We start from the raw sequence: 15,449 nt of genomic DNA, 5'->3' as shown, positions 1-15,449 counted from the left end.
GGGGGGCAAGTTTCTTGGCTGAGCAGCATTTTCAGGTGGTGGCAGCTTTGGGATCATGGCCTGTTTGTCTTCCTGCACTTTCTCTGGGAACAGTGGAGGGAACAGCTGCTGAGAATGCATTTAAGGCATCCCCCAGAGTCTGGCTGAGGGGTTCAGCAGGGCAGGCTGGGAGGGAATGCTACCCTCTGTGCACAGTCCTTTCTCTTTGTGTGGAAACCAGAAAAACCCAGCTGTGTACTCACAAAATCGAGTTTTATTCATATTTGGGTTGCTTTCTTTGAACTTTAGTTATCAAGATTCTCCAATTTTTATTTTTTTAGTTGTCCACAGGCCTTTATTCATTTCTGTGCAGTGCTGAGAATTGAACCCAGTGCCTCCCACGTGCTAGGCAAGCACTCTGCAACTGAGCCACAACCCCAGCTCTCCAATTGTTTGACTGTCTTCATTGCTTAGCTGTTCTGGGGACAATACTAGGCCTCCTACTGTTCCTACAGTGTAAGATATGCTACCTTTCACCAGTCCAATCCAACACAGACACCTACAGACCCAGAGATCCACTCAGCATTCACTCTTGGGAGGTTCCAGTTGTCATGGGTCTTGGCTTTTCCTGGATGGAAGGGCACCCTGCCAGAGTTAGCTGTGAGGTTTCAAGCTCAAGCTTCCCATTAACCCACTAAGCAGCCCTGCATGCTCCTCCATGCTCAGCTATTAAGAACTGTCCCTCCTCCTCACTGGTGGAATTCTGGGCTTGCTTCTGAACTGGGCAAAATGTCAGTGAGTGGGGACCTGGAGGAGTGAGGTTGGAGGGAGCCTCACCTGGGACTGTTGTCCCAAGTGGGTGCTCCTTGGGCCCCTTCCATTGCCCGTGGCCTTTTCTGAGTCCGCTGGACCTACAGTAATCAGTGAAGGCCACTGGGTGAGGTTGTGGCAGTGCTCATCTCTCCTCATAGTTATGGGATGGAATGTGATTCTATACCGTCTGCTTTCTTAGAATCCAATAGTCACTTAATAGACACTAGTTTCTCAGTGCTCCACCTTGAGATGGTTTTCAGTTCTCTTATCGTTACTCGGTCTTAAAGATATTGATGTCTGCTTACTTTCCAGGTGGTTTGTATACTGTCCAAAGGTGGGAAAAACAGGTGTGATGAAATTAAAAAATATATACTTATGTGTTCAATGCCTGAATCGAATCCAGTGTGTGGTACTACATCCCATGGACAGAACCTGGTCATTACTGACTGTGGCCACAAAGGTTTCCTAGCAGATGATTTGCAAGATGGGAGGAGCTTTCTTGAAGGTGGAGACAGGTATGTAGGAATTTCATTAACTTCTCTTCTATTTGTGCATAGTGAAGTTTAAAAGTCTACTTTTTAATCTAATAATTAAGTTTTGTTCATATTTCTGTTCTGAATTTACTTTTTTTCTGAAAAAAAAGTTGGAAAAACAACGTTCATTGGTATTGATTGTTTCTATGGTATTGTAAATCAGTGGAAGTCAATAGCAGGATTTGTGGCAAGCATGGATGAGGGATTAACCAAGTAAGTAAGCCTTGGCAGACATTTAGTTGTCAGCTGCTTGGGTACCAAACAGAAGAGGTGTACCTGACTCATATTTGTTGGGGGTTCATTCAAGTAGTTCTTAGACATGAACTGTCCCAAATTTCTGGCAAAGTTATACTCTCTACTTCAAAAATATTTTGCAGGAATGATTGGGTCCATGTTTGTTTTTGTTATTGCTGTGTGTTTTTTTTCTTTTCCATCAGAGTGCAAAAGTAGCAGCTGACAACTCCTACTTTTGTGTAGTTCTTTGTGTGACACAGTTGTTACCAGGGCTCTCAGGACATCATGAAATAGAAATGAAGATGTCAGGCAAGCCACAATCTCTTCTAGAGGCTTGTGGTTCTCTTCCAGGCTCTTCTGGGTGTGGCAGAAGCCATTTCCTTATGGAAGTAGCACAGAGGTCCCAATGCTTTGCTCTCTGTCAGCTGCAGACCAATCTCAGCTCTTAGGTGTTGTCCAAGTTCCTTTCCACACAACCTAAGACAGGAGGCTGATGCCTAAAGGTCAGTTTTCCGATGACGGGTAAGAACCATATGTTGAATTGGAACGGTCCTTAAGCCACATTACTTGTTGTTTAATTAATCAGAAGGGGGGAGATGCTGGGATCCATTAGCCAAGTAGGTATGACAATTTCCTTGCCAGCGTACCCCCATGTTGCTTAGTGGAAGGTGACCTTGCTCAAGGACCAGGGCGGATCCGTGTTTAGGGTGTTCCTGGTTTAGGATAATCCGAGTTTAGGGTGTTCCCGGTTTAAGGTTATTCCTGCTGGGAATAGGGCGTATCCTGCTGCCTGAGTTCCCCTTGAGTTCTCACAGGATTCAGAATATATTTGGGAGACAGAAGCCCAGTGGAGTGTGGATTTGGGCAGAGAATGTGGCTTTCCCCAGAACGTGTTTGTAGACGGCTGGTGTGAGATCGGGAATAAAGAATTGCTGCTTGAATCTACAAAGCTGTGAGTGGCTCGTGATTTGTGCCCAGCCAGACTGCGGCAAAAACTAAAAATGAGGAGAAATAAACAAGGGTGTATATGTATAGGACTTCTTGAGTCACTTAGTACACAAATAATATACAAAAAAAGAAAAGCAAAATAAAAAATCAAAACAAAACAACAAAAGCAAAAAAAAAAGGTGAGAAAACTTGGTGAAATGTTAATGAATTAAGGAGTCCTTTCCACCATGGTGGATAAGACAATCAGTGAGCATGGGATTGTCCCTTCTTGGGTGATGGGCATGGGTGGGCTGGGGGCTGTGGCTGGGTGGTGACACAGCTGGCTATGTCCAGTGGGCCTGGCTGGCCTGAGCTTGTGGATCAGGGCTGGTCGATGGGCCTTGCTGGCCACTGATGAAGCAGGGCTGGGCAGGCCAGGCAGCAAAGTGGTAGCCAGGCAGCCTGGGTGATGGGCTGGTGGCAAATCTCCAGGCCTAGTAAGAAGATCAGTGGTCTAGGTAGGGGCCCTGGATGTTAGGGGAATTGAATATGGGTGGCCAAGGGGCTTGGTTGTATGCTGGACTGATGCTAGATCTGGTGTTCACCATGGACCTGGGAAACTGGTGGGTGATGGACCAGGTGGGACAGGCAAGTGCTAGCGACCTGTTGGGTATCAGAAACCGGGCAGCTGTTGGACCTGGTGGGTTCTACAGACCCAGGGAGCTTGGATGGCTCTGGGGACTGGGCTGGTGCTGGGACCCAGCAGGGACCGGCCTGAGTGGGCCCCAGGAACTCAGATGGTGCTGGACTGGCAGTCTCTGGGGCCCACTGGTCTGACTGCTATAGCTGGCCTTGTTATTCTTTGTGAGCCACAGAACTCACAGGGTTAAGTAGAGTTGGGGGTCTCTCTAGCATTTCCAACTTGTGTCCTTCTGGACAAAATGCTCTCCGTTTCTGATTTCCATGGTTTGGAAGGCTATTTAAGCCTTTGCTAGGCTCACATAGGCTCATGTGGACCTTGCTCTGAAGTCACAGGACTGGGTTTCCAGGCCCATTGGTTCCTCCACAGTCAGTCTCAATATGGCTCTTAGGTTGGCTGACCATGGGTGATTGATAAACTCAGGTGACGTCTTTTTAGAACCTTTTATTGAGTCGATGAGTCTTTGATTCTCCAGGGAAAACTGACCACCAACTCATGAGTTTTCTCTCTACACCTTGGGGAGAAGCTGTATCCCACTGCTCCAGTTCTGGGTTACTGAGCTCAGGGATAGTCTGCCTCACTCGAATCTGCAATCTTGTTCTCCTATCAACCTTATATATTTTTCAAAGTACCAACTTTTCCTTGGGTCGATTTCTTCTTATTTTTATGCAGCACCTGGAGCACCCTGGGTCTTCCTGCATGCTAGGCATGTGCTGGGCCACAGAGTCCATTGCTGGCCCCTGCTGCTCAAGACTTGCAGTGTTTCTCCTGGGAAAACACCTGGCAGGTCCTAAACCTGCATTTTGCTGACATAATTTGGTGACATTTAAACCTTGGTATCCCATGGTTGGTTGAGGAAAAACCACCATTAGCTGGCTGCAGTGTTGGACAGATTTGCCTCTGGGGTCTTGTCATGGATAAAAGATTCCGGATTTATTTTTTTGTGGGTACCACTGAATGTGTCTTTCTTTTTGTTGCTCAGTCTGTCTTTTAGCAACCACACAAAAAAATGTGCCACATCCCTGATTAAAGAATGTAAGGAAAGCCCTGGGTGGGAGACCCACTATGTCACGGCCTGGGTGAGCCCCACTGTGTGGACACCTGGGTTCTGGATGGCATTCTTCGTTAAGGCCATAAACTCAATGTTCTGTATTTAGTTTCACTTAGATATTTAAATTGTCTTGAGCATGTAATTTTCCTTTTTAAAAGCTTCTTTGAATAGACAGAACTATGTGTCACTTTACAGTTCATTCCTAATTCATGTAGAGATTATCGAGAGTTGTTCATCCTGTCTCATGTCACTGCTTTCACAGTATGTCCAGGGAGCCCCCTGGTCCCATATGAGTGGCCCATGAAGGTTAATTTCTCTTTATTCTTGCCCTGGATGGAGAGTCTCCTTCCGCACTCACAGAATGAGAAGATTTCTGATTCTTAGAGGAGATGTGTGTCCCCTCTCAGGAACCCGTGGTCATCCAACGGGAGTGGCTGTACCTTGAAATGCATTTAGTGACACTAGCTATTACTGGAGAATGAAAATAAATTGACTTTATTAAGAATGTTGTTTTGCTTCCTTTGACCACGGCCAACATGGACACTTGAGTGTGTTTCTTAAGTTGAAACAGAAATACAAACCTGAAGACCGGTTTGCAAATCCTAGGAGACACAATACCCCAAACCACGTGGTCACAGTGAGAGTGGACCAGGGACAATGGTCTCACATTTTAGGGATAGGACCCTCAGAGTCCTGGGAAACCCACGGGAGGTGCCAGTAACCACTGTCCCCAGAGTAGAAGCATTGCAATATATGAAGTGTGTTTGCACTAATTTGAACATAGGTTAGAAAAAAGGAGAAAATGGGTGTGGTCTGCATGATTGGGAGCCTTCAGAGCCTCACGCAGGTGTTTCCAGGGAGTTTAAAGAAAACTTTTGAGGTCAACTGCCCCCAAGTTGCTACTGTACATCAGAGACTAAAGTAAGAGTCAGGTGACATGTTCCACTGGGGGAAGCCATGTTTCTGTGATCTCCAGTGGGATCTTGTCACCTTCTTGCAGAAGCTAAAATTAAATCACCACAGAGAGTGAGTTAAAGACATCCTTTGAATAAAAAGGGTGCAGGATCTGCTCAGGTCCCCTGACTCCCCATGCATCCCGCCCATGTAAGTGCCTTTCTGTTCCTCAGATACAGCACTAGTGTGTGAGTGGGCTTCTGTGACTGTGATGAAGAATCAATATAACCAAATTGTATGTTAGGTTCTTTGGTAGCTTTGAATTACGTATCTACACTCAAGAGCTCAGAGGATTATTCTCTCTAGGTTTGCAAAGGGAAATTTTCTTTGTAAAACTGTTTTGTTTTTTCTGGAAGGTGCTGGGGATTGAACCCAGGACCTTGTGCATGCCAGGCAAGCACTCTACCAATTGAGCACTGTCCCCAGCTCTTCTTTGTAATAGATTTATCCCTTTAATTTGGTGTCTCTTGAACATTCATTAATTTTTAAATTAAAAAAAAACTTGTTTCAAGTAAATCATTTTAAGCTCCCATCTGTTTTTATAGTGAGTTTAATTCATGGCTTTCCCAGTCCTCAGAGTACGTATTATTGAGTTGTCTTGTTATTTTCTGCTTCAACCTCTTGAGTTTCTATTTACCTTCACCAAAAAAGAGATAAGTTCTAACCCAAGAATTTTATTTCACATCCTTGATTTTCCTTCTCTTGTCTCCATAAATCAATTCAATTTTTTTTAGCATTTACTTCTCTGATCTGAGATCATGAGAAAGAATCTATACACTGAAATACTTTTCAATTATTCAGAAGGATCTGCTGATTCTTCACATTGCATAATTATGAAGAGAGTTCAAACTCACATTTCTAGTAAATGTCTAATAGAGTTTTTTTTAATATACAGATATACTTTGTCTCAGTTTTGATCTCCCAAAAGTAAACCAGTGGTGCTCTGGCTATGCGGGGTGGGGAGTGGGTATCTCAAGCTGGATCAGAGACCAGAGTTTGTGATTGCTTAATTTTACAACTAAAGTGGTGAGAGTAGTGACTGCCCCTTCCTGACTTCCAAAGGGTCCCATGGTGTCCTCTCTCCAAAGAGAAAGGGGATGTTAGTGGAGAGGTGACAGTGAACTTGTTCTGTGCGATGACAAGAAATGACATCTGCCCTTTCATGTACCCAAGGTCCATCACTAAATGAGGATGCAAATCACAGTATTTACATTATGGTGCCCATGGTGCACCTGAGAAAGCAGCTATGTCCCCCTCCCTCCCTCCAGCCGGTGTCTGTCCACACACAGACCCCAGAAGCCCAAGGTGCTGTGGGTCTGCTTTCCTCACCACTGACTGGGGTACACCAACTTCGGGATTGTTTCCTAGTCTCTGGTCTCCTGGGTGATGGCAAGTATCTCTGTGTTGTCCATGACTTGGACAGTGGCACAATGTGAGATATTTAAGTGATGGCTCCTTGGTCAGGGCAGGAAAGGGCATCTCAACTGGGTTGTCCCTGAAAAGGACCTCACACCCTCAGCTCAAAGGACTCTGGGGATAATTTTTTAAGAAATAGATTTCCATTCCCATTTGTTCTCCACTTAGGTTTCTCCTCTAATCTGCCCACTTAGACTTTCCTTGTCCTTCCCCACTAGGCCCTTTCTCACTGGGACCTGGCTCTGAACTTCTTTTCCACCTTATTCTCTTGGACTTAGGTCATCGTATTCAGAACCTCCAGTCTGAGGGGAGCTTGTTTCCACCAGGGTTTGAGTCATGACCTGGGGCTCGGCCCATCAGGGCTTCCAGGAGTTGCTCTCTCCCCAGAGCTTAGGAGGGGTTCTGGGATCATCCTGGTGCTGGACAGCCTTCTCTCTGCACCCTGATCTTATGGATGGACTAGTCCTGGCAGGTGTGAGTGGGGTGAGGCACAGCTGGGAGGGGACAGGTTCAGAGGATTCCGTTTAACTGCTTTTATGAAATGATCACATTTTTACGGTGTTTTCTAATAAATCAGCACAGAAGTAGCAATATTTCATTCTTTATAAAACATCTACATGTGAACCATGGAGGGCCATGGGGCTCTCACTGATACACACGTGTGTGACCCGCACAGTGTGCAGACAGACGGCCAGCTTCTTCTCTGCCTGCTCCTTTTCCACGTCCTAACATTTCTTCTTCAGCGCAGGACCAGGCCCACGGACATGACCATCACTCACCTGGCCCTGATTCACCTGCTGATGCTCATAATCAGGGCACACCTGGACCTAAGGATTTGGGGGGTTCAGGACTTTTGGAACGACATCACATGTAAAACCATCATCTACCTGTACAGGCTGATGAGAAGCCTGTTGGTCAGCACCACCTGCCTGCTGAGTGTCCTGCAGGCCACCACCCTCAACCCCAGAAGCTCCTTTCTGGCCAAGTCCAAGCACACGTCCCACAGTGCAGTGCGTGGACCTTGCTCACTCTCTGGGTGTTCAACACGTTCTTCAATGTTCGCATCTTGGCCTCCATGGAAGGCCCCTCCAATGACACAGCAGCTTTCTGGTTTGTCTCTGAGTCCTGCAATGTTGCCCCCACAGGTCACCACTTCAGGATCTTCTTCTCCCTGATGGGAATACTCCGGGACATCTTCCTCATGGGGCTCAGGGCCCTCTCCAGTGGGTACATGGTGGCTCTCCTGTGCAGGCATAAGAGGCAGTGCCAGCATCTCCACAGCACCAGCCTGTCCCCAAGAGCCTCCCCAGAACTGAGGGCCACCAGGACCATCCTGCTGCTCATGGGACTCTTTGTGCTCATGTACTTTGTGGACTGTGTGTTCTCCTCCTCTTCGGGACAGATGCACAAGGACGATCCCACTCGCCTGGGGGTCCAGATGCTGGCTAGCAATGGCTACGCAACCCTCAGTGCCTTGATACTCATCTGTGCTGATCAACAGACACTCAGGTTCTTCCAGTGCACATTAGAAAAGGAGAGGAAATATGTATGCCAGGCTGGGCGACCTGTCATTTTGTCGTCCCACATCATTTATTTCTAAATGTCCACAAACGTTTTTATGTTGAAAAAAAAAAACAGAATGACGTTGATGGAGGTGTAACCTGAACATTTGCTCTTTTTTTTTTAATTTTCCTACAATGTTTTAGAATGTAATTGTGGCATTCCTTATGACACATGGATGGTAAATTCAACCTTCCTTATCTTAGGATAAACAGCTCAAAAATACATGGTTTTATTGCTGTCAAATGTCAGCATTTCTTAGGCAGATTTTCTTTTCCTAAAGTAGAACAAAGAAATGTGCATTCAGTCTGAATGCATGAACAATAGATTGTGCCAAACCGCTGACCTTCAATACACAGCAGTGCTGGTATTAAATGCAAGAAGAGGTAAAATGAGCAATTTTATAACAATGGCTCTTTTTGCCTTAACAATTAAACACAGGAAAGAAAAAAAATCAACTCTTATTTATACAATAATACTATGCTATTGTATCTCCCCCTTAACATGAAGTAGTAACGGAGATTTTTATCACTTATCAGAGGAATAGGTTTGCAGTGAGGCACCCAGTATTATTTCATAAACATCCATCAGAACCATCAAGCCTCCCAAAGCTCAAAGTGATAGAAAGCACACTTATACTGGGCTTCCCATATATTGAGTGGGTAGAGGTTTCTAAAACATAAAGTCATTAGTGGTCAAGTAACTCATTTCCTTGGTAGAACACAACATTAGTCAGTTATTGATTCAAAGGCATTAATTCAAAGGCATTAATCAGCCCCCTCTATGTGAGTCATTTAAATTTTGGTTGTTTGAATTCAAAAAGCAAGTCTAAGAGAGTCAACAAGTTTTCAATGAACATAAATACAATGCATCATGACAAAAAATTGTGCAGGAAAGCAAGAAATACACAATACAGAATGACGCCATTTAGTTAAAATTAACAGCAGCAAGAAAGCACAGGCGAATATGTCTACATGTGATCAAAGTGAATGGTGCACACTAAGAGTGTTTTAGTGTTCTCTTTGCTTGGCTGTGTTTTATAAGTCATATGAGATGAACATGAGTTGCTTTAATTGCTTTTTATGTTTTGTTCTTCATACACAAGACACAGTTCCTATCCTGAAGGAGCTTCTGGTGCTTTAGGAGTAAACAGTCTTTATGGGGAGGAGTGAGGCTGTCTGGGAGGAGGATGGACTGACTCCTGACAACTACCAACATTATTTTTGTCTGTTTTTATCCAGCTTATCAAAAACAATGTTTCCTTGGAGGGAGTGGTGGTGTAGGCCTATAACCCCAGTAACTTGCAAGGCTGAGGTAGGAGGATCACAAGTTCAAAGCCAGCCTCAGCAATTTAGCAAGACCCTGTTTCAAAATAAAATGAATAAATAAGCTGGAGATGTGGTTCTGGTAAAGTGCCTCTGGCTTTAATCCCCAGTGTCAAAAAAACCCAAAGCAATAAACATGTTTCAGTGTTAACAGTAACTTTAGCCTACATCCCAAGGTTTTTATGGGCTTATTAACTGTCCATTTAAACCAATTTCTATGGTAAAATGCACATGAATTTACAATAACCAATCTTAAAATAATTCAGAAACATCAGAACTTAAACATCTGTCTTCATGTGTGTTCATTAACAGCTTGTTCTCCCTCTGTGCTGACTGCATGATTTCATTTCACCAATAGCAGTCTCACCTGGGGGAGATTTAATCATCACTCTCATTATACAGATGAGAAAACCAAGGCCCACAGATCACAAAACCTATTAAGGTCACCAAATCCACACAGAGTAAAGCCTGAATTCAGGCAGCTCAGAACCAGATTCTGCCACCCAGTTCTTCCTAAGTTCATCTGTCAGTTTCTAAGAATCCCAGGTCTTGACATAAAAGTGATTAAAATTTTTTGGATGATGATAAATACAAAGAAGTATATTTCAATTTTTTCTTTCTTTTTTCAATTCTGAGGATCAAACCCAGGGCCTTGGGCATGCTAAGCAAGTGTCCTACCACTGAGTTACACCCCCAGCTTAGCATATTTGCTTTTTTTTTTTTTTTTTTTTTTTTTTGGCTAAATAAAAGTTCTGAAGTAAACACAATTGCTTCCATTCAATTAAATTACCAGAAAATCTAGACAGGTATCTAGCTCAAGATTCAATAAATTTATTCTACAAAGGGCCAGCCTATAATTATTTGATTTTTATTTTCGCATGCTGGGGATCAAACCTAGGGTCTCATACATACTAGGTAAGCCCTATGCCAGTGAGTTATACCCCATTCCTGAAAGTAATTATTTTAGGTAGGCTTAGAGCCTTGTTAAGTTGTTGAGGCTGGTTTTGAACTCGAAATCCTCCTACCTCAGCCTCCTGAGCCTCTGGGATTACAGGCATGCGCCACTATCCCCAGCCCTAGGTCATCCTTGACACCATACCTTCAGAAGTCACCACCAGCATCAGAGTTAAACCTTTCAGTACCATCACGCAGGTTCCACACAGATCTTTGAACATCAATGGCTAACTCCCATGATACCACATGCACATTTCTTCCCATAGCTGCACTGATCAGAACTCTCGAATCTTATAGGAACTGAAGCAAATATCACAGTTCTCTGTTTATAATGAAGTCAACACACATTTGAATCAAATTTCCATTCTGCATTTTTAAAATCCCTATAAAGAAATGGCATCCGGCAAGCTAAAATTGAAACATAAAGAACAACTCAAGAATGTCAGGCATTTTCAATAGTTGATCTGCATTCTCATGTTTCCTTTAGTAAACAAAGATGCAAAAAGACTGCCTCATGCAAAAACAAAACAAAACAAAAGCCAAATTGTCAATCTTTTACAAACCTTTTAAGTCTGGAATGAAACTCGCTACATTACTGATATGACTCTCTGCAAACCAGAACTTTCTCTAAGTTTCTAAGATCTAGAGATCTTAGATGCCATGTGTGGGCCACAGCACATCAAAGGAACAATACCATAAAGTGAAATACCAGCTGAAACTTGACCTTGTGAAATGCCAGGAAGATGATTTAACATCCATCATCTTTGCCCTTTCATAGCATGAACCAAGTGACACAAAAGTCCAGCTCCTCATTCCCAAACGGTGAAAATGCTGTGAGTGCATAAATTCAGACCTTCAGATGGCTCTAGGTATAAAGCCACGTTTTGACTGTGCAAAGTATCATAACACAGCAACCAGTAAGGATACGAAGATGTAATCGTCCATGTATCTCTTCTTCAGGTTCTCCACAATGGCGCTCTCTTTGATCTTGGAAAGCAGCACCATGTCGTCCACCCCACTGTGCTTGACATTGTGACTCTGCCAGTGGTACCAGTAGGCACCTTTGCTCCCCATGGTGAGTCGCGCGGCGGTCTCTCCTCTGCCGGGTCCGGCTGCCTGGGAACTGGGACTGGAACGCAATCTCCTGGGCGAACTTCAAAAGTTGTTTCCCCTTGCCAAAAACAGGCTCCCGACACCCAAGCACTCACAGGAGCCAATGGAAACCCAGGGAAGACTCCATCCAGGCGGGATCCGCGGGTCTAGGTAAGAGCGAGACCGGGAAGATTCAGCAGTCGGAGTGCATGCTGCAAAGGGCTGGGGTCCCCTTGGATCTGGTGATCGCCAACTGCCTAGATGAGTCCGATGAGCTCAGCTTGTGTGCCTGCCTAGTTCCCCTGGTTCTCTTCTCTTTCTTCAACCACTTAATCCGTACTCCTCTGGCTCAGCCTCCTGAACATTTGCTCTTTGTGAAGATGTCAAATCAACCCAGGTACAATTGTCATCCCAGAAACATGGGAGGCTGAGGTGGGAGGATCACAAATTCAAGACCAGCCTCAGCACCTAATCCAGACGGTAAGCAACATAGCAAGACCCTGTTTGAAAACAAAATATGGAAATGGCTGAGTTGTGGCTCAGTATTTAAGTGCCTCTGGGTTAAATTCCTAGTACCAAAAAGAAATGCTGGATCTCAAATGGGCTGTTTTGTTACTGTGCCTGCCCAAGGCAGATACCTTGCACGGTCCAAGTAACACTGCAGATTCTGTCATCAAAATCATACCTGTATCCTCCATTTTTTTTCAACTGCATTTTGTATTGTATTTTAATTTTGGTCTATATTATTTTATTTTCATCTGAATGATAAACCCATCATGAGGGTAGAAAAGGAAACAGTAGTCAATCTTAGCCTGGCCCCTGCACAAGGATTCAAATTTATAAAGCATGCCACAATAAAAAAAAAAAAAAAAAGAGTAACAGGTACTATCTGTGTACTTACATTTTACGAATATATTCACCATTAATTACCAGTAATGTTGAGAGGGCAGGGTCTCGCTGAGTTGCTTTATGCCTTGCTAAGAGGCTGAGGCTGGCTTTGAACCCATGATCCTCCTGCCTCAGCCTCCCATGCTACTGGGATTACAGGTGTTTGCCACCATACCCACCAATGACCTTTAATTTAAGTGGCACACAGGAGTCACAACAAGTGCTACATAGAACCTGGAGCTAAAATGCCAGCCCCAGTCCTGCACCCTTCCATCACTAAAGCACAGCGGGATGGCAGGTTTTAACCTGTGGTGATGTAGTCTTAACTCAAGAAGTCTGGCTGCTGGATTGAACTCAAGATCAATGTGAAAGTGGTTCATTGGCAGCATTTGTCAACCTAAGGACAGCCCAAGATACCACCTTCCTCCACTGCTGAGAGCCACAGCTGAGTCAGAATGGCCCCTGGCATTTTGCCAATAGTATTGGTTGAGAGGCAAGCCATTAAGATCATGCTGAATTGATTCGATTGTATATTAGACCTTTACTGTCTGCCTCGGCCTGCTACTTTGGAGTTCTCCTGGGGATTCCCGGAGAGTTCCCATTGGTTGGGGAAGTAAGGGAAGAGGGATTTCCGGAGGAGGGATTTCCAGTTGTTGGTTCCTAGAGGAGCCCCGTGGCATTCGGGAGAGTTCCCAGGGAGCGTGTGTGGAGTGATCTATGAAGTTCAAAAATTAAGTTTGTTCCTGCTTCAGTGGCTCATGACTTGTACCCAGCCAGACTGAGGCACTCCACCTAGTATGTGAAGATTCCAGCTGCATTTCTGGGGGTACTGTGGGGGCCTCCCATGGTCACTGGTCTCCAAGAATCAAGGAGGCTGCCACTTCTCCTGACTCTCAGAATGTCCACTCTAACCAGAGAAAGAATGTTCGACATGGGGGGCCTCCATTTTGCAAGTTACCAACCCTGTGCCAGAAGATACTCAGATATTGTTTTCTGCTTCTCAGGAGGAAATCTTGCTCTGTTGCAGAGGCTAGTCTTGAACCTCTAAGCTCCGGTGATGCTCCTGCCTCAGCCTCCTGAGTAGCTGTGGACCCACAGCTGGACCTGATGGTCCCAACTCAAACACTGCAGCAGATTCAAAGTAGTGCTGAGCCTATGGTATTGCCATCCCTCCATCAGTGTCTTCTGATCTCACACCACAGGCTGTGCCCCTGCACTCCTGGGGATTTAATCAAGACCTGTAAAGAAGACAAGCTTCAACTGAGATGGAAGGACCTTCCCAAGTGCCCCTAATCACCAGAATGGCTATCCCAATTGCTAAAATGGAAAGAACCATGTGTGTGTGTGTGTGTGTGTGTTGCTAGGGATTGAACCCAGGGCCTTGTGCCTGCAAAGCAAGCACCCTACCAACTGAGCTAGATCTCCCAGCCCAGGAAAAAACTCACCAGACAATCTTGAAACATTCACAGATCAAGTCTGCTCACGAAGGAGGTTAAAAAGGTTGTAGGTGTCAAATGGACTCAGAACAGATTGTGACTCTGAGGGAACTTTTTGTGATGTCCATCAGGCACGCCCATATGAAAGCCCTTCCTTCACCATCTCCCAGGGCCACTTACTTTTGGATGGACTGACACAATTGTACATCTAAAGTCACAGAAAAGAACTATCATCTGATCCCGTGAATGCCCACGTCTGGCTGTGAGTGGTTGAACTCTCCTGCCAGGTGTCTGAGACCAAGTTGGACCATTTTCCTGTCTACTCTTAGAGTTAGCTGAGATTTGTGGGATATCACTTTTGGGAACATGCGAGAATCCTCTTGGCCCCTTTAGCTGTTTCTCTACGAGTTGGGCCATGTGACAGGATTGATCAGTCTTGCTGAACAACTGTTGCTTCTCTTGATGTATCCAAAATATTTCCCTGTCCACTCAGTGACCCTCTTCTGTGCAGAATGTGCTCTGGCTGGATTCCTGTTTTCTCAGGTCCTTTCAATCCCTCTGAACATGCTTTTGGGTGCCTCACACCGGTGCTGTAGGGACCTGAGAGGGGCACCATATTTCCCTGGATCCTGGCTGACCTCAGAGAGCCAGGACCCAAATATTGGCTTCTTTTTCCTTGACCCTTTTGCTTCCTTAACTTAGTCTCCAGGATTTGGTTTTAAACATCAACCAAGTCAGTTTCTCCAGTCTTTAAGTCAGAGTACTGGGTTTTCATTTCAGTACATATCATTTTACAGTGACCCCTTCAACTTAATTGGGGTCATTGTTAATACTGGAAGTGGGTTGTATCTTCTATATGAAGGATATGGTCGCGACTGAACTCAGGTGTTCTTTTAGATGTAGTGTTTCTGCAAAAACACCAAACAGGCAACAGCTACAAAGTTTTACAAAGAAAATACAGAATGAAATTAAGAAGAGTAAAACTTGTTCAGTTAGTATAGTAGCTATGAACCCAAAAATGTATTTTATCCAAATCTTTTACTTAGTTCCATATTATATCCCTGGTTCTTTTTTTTTTTTTTTTTTTTTTTTTTTTTTTTTTTTTTTACATGACAGGAATCTTTACAATAAAAAAATGTATTTTGGGAATGTAACATTAATTGTGCTTAATTCTGGCCTACTTTGGAGGCATCCTGACTTGGTACAAGGTGAGAGGCAGAGCAATATCTCAGGGGAGGTGGGGCTCATGGCAAATTTTAGGTAAAATGCTTTATTTCTGCAGCTGATCTTTGCCTTAAAATATCTTAAATGGCAGCCTTAAGCCAATTTCCTCTTGAAGGAGCCTGCCTGACCCCACATTGGAGAAACAAATTCCTGATGATTTTGCAGGATCTGGTGTACTCTCCTCTGAGCCCATCAATGTCCACCAGGTGAAAAGGATTTTCCAATGAACTTGAGGTCGAGACCATTGCATGGCCATTTTACACTAGGGCCATTTTACCTACGGGTGTATGTGTACGTTCTTATTTTGGCATTTGCTGGCATCAGAATCCCCAGGAGTAGGCCTTGTTCACATTCACAAGGCTC

At 44.5% G+C, this 15,449-nt stretch overlaps 1 protein-coding gene across 1 annotated transcript in view; it reads left to right on the top strand.

Annotated features, from left to right (window-relative positions):
* LOC143408320 (mannosyl-oligosaccharide 1,2-alpha-mannosidase IB-like) overlaps positions 1-3,874 on the top strand; it is a 233,433-nt gene extending 229,559 nt beyond the window's left edge. The window contains exons 11-12 of the transcript XR_013155610.1: positions 1,105-1,307; positions 3,859-3,874. The gene's annotated coding sequence lies outside the window, so the exon portion shown is untranslated. The remainder of the gene's footprint in view (positions 1-1,104; positions 1,308-3,858) is intronic.
* The last annotated feature ends 11,575 nt before the right edge of the window (positions 3,875-15,449 follow it).

The sequence above is a fragment of the Callospermophilus lateralis genome, chromosome 10 (assembly GCF_048772815.1).
Source record: "Callospermophilus lateralis isolate mCalLat2 chromosome 10, mCalLat2.hap1, whole genome shotgun sequence".
NCBI lineage: Eukaryota > Metazoa > Chordata > Mammalia > Rodentia > Sciuridae > Callospermophilus > Callospermophilus lateralis.
This window is presented reverse-complemented; position numbering and strand designations above follow the sequence as displayed.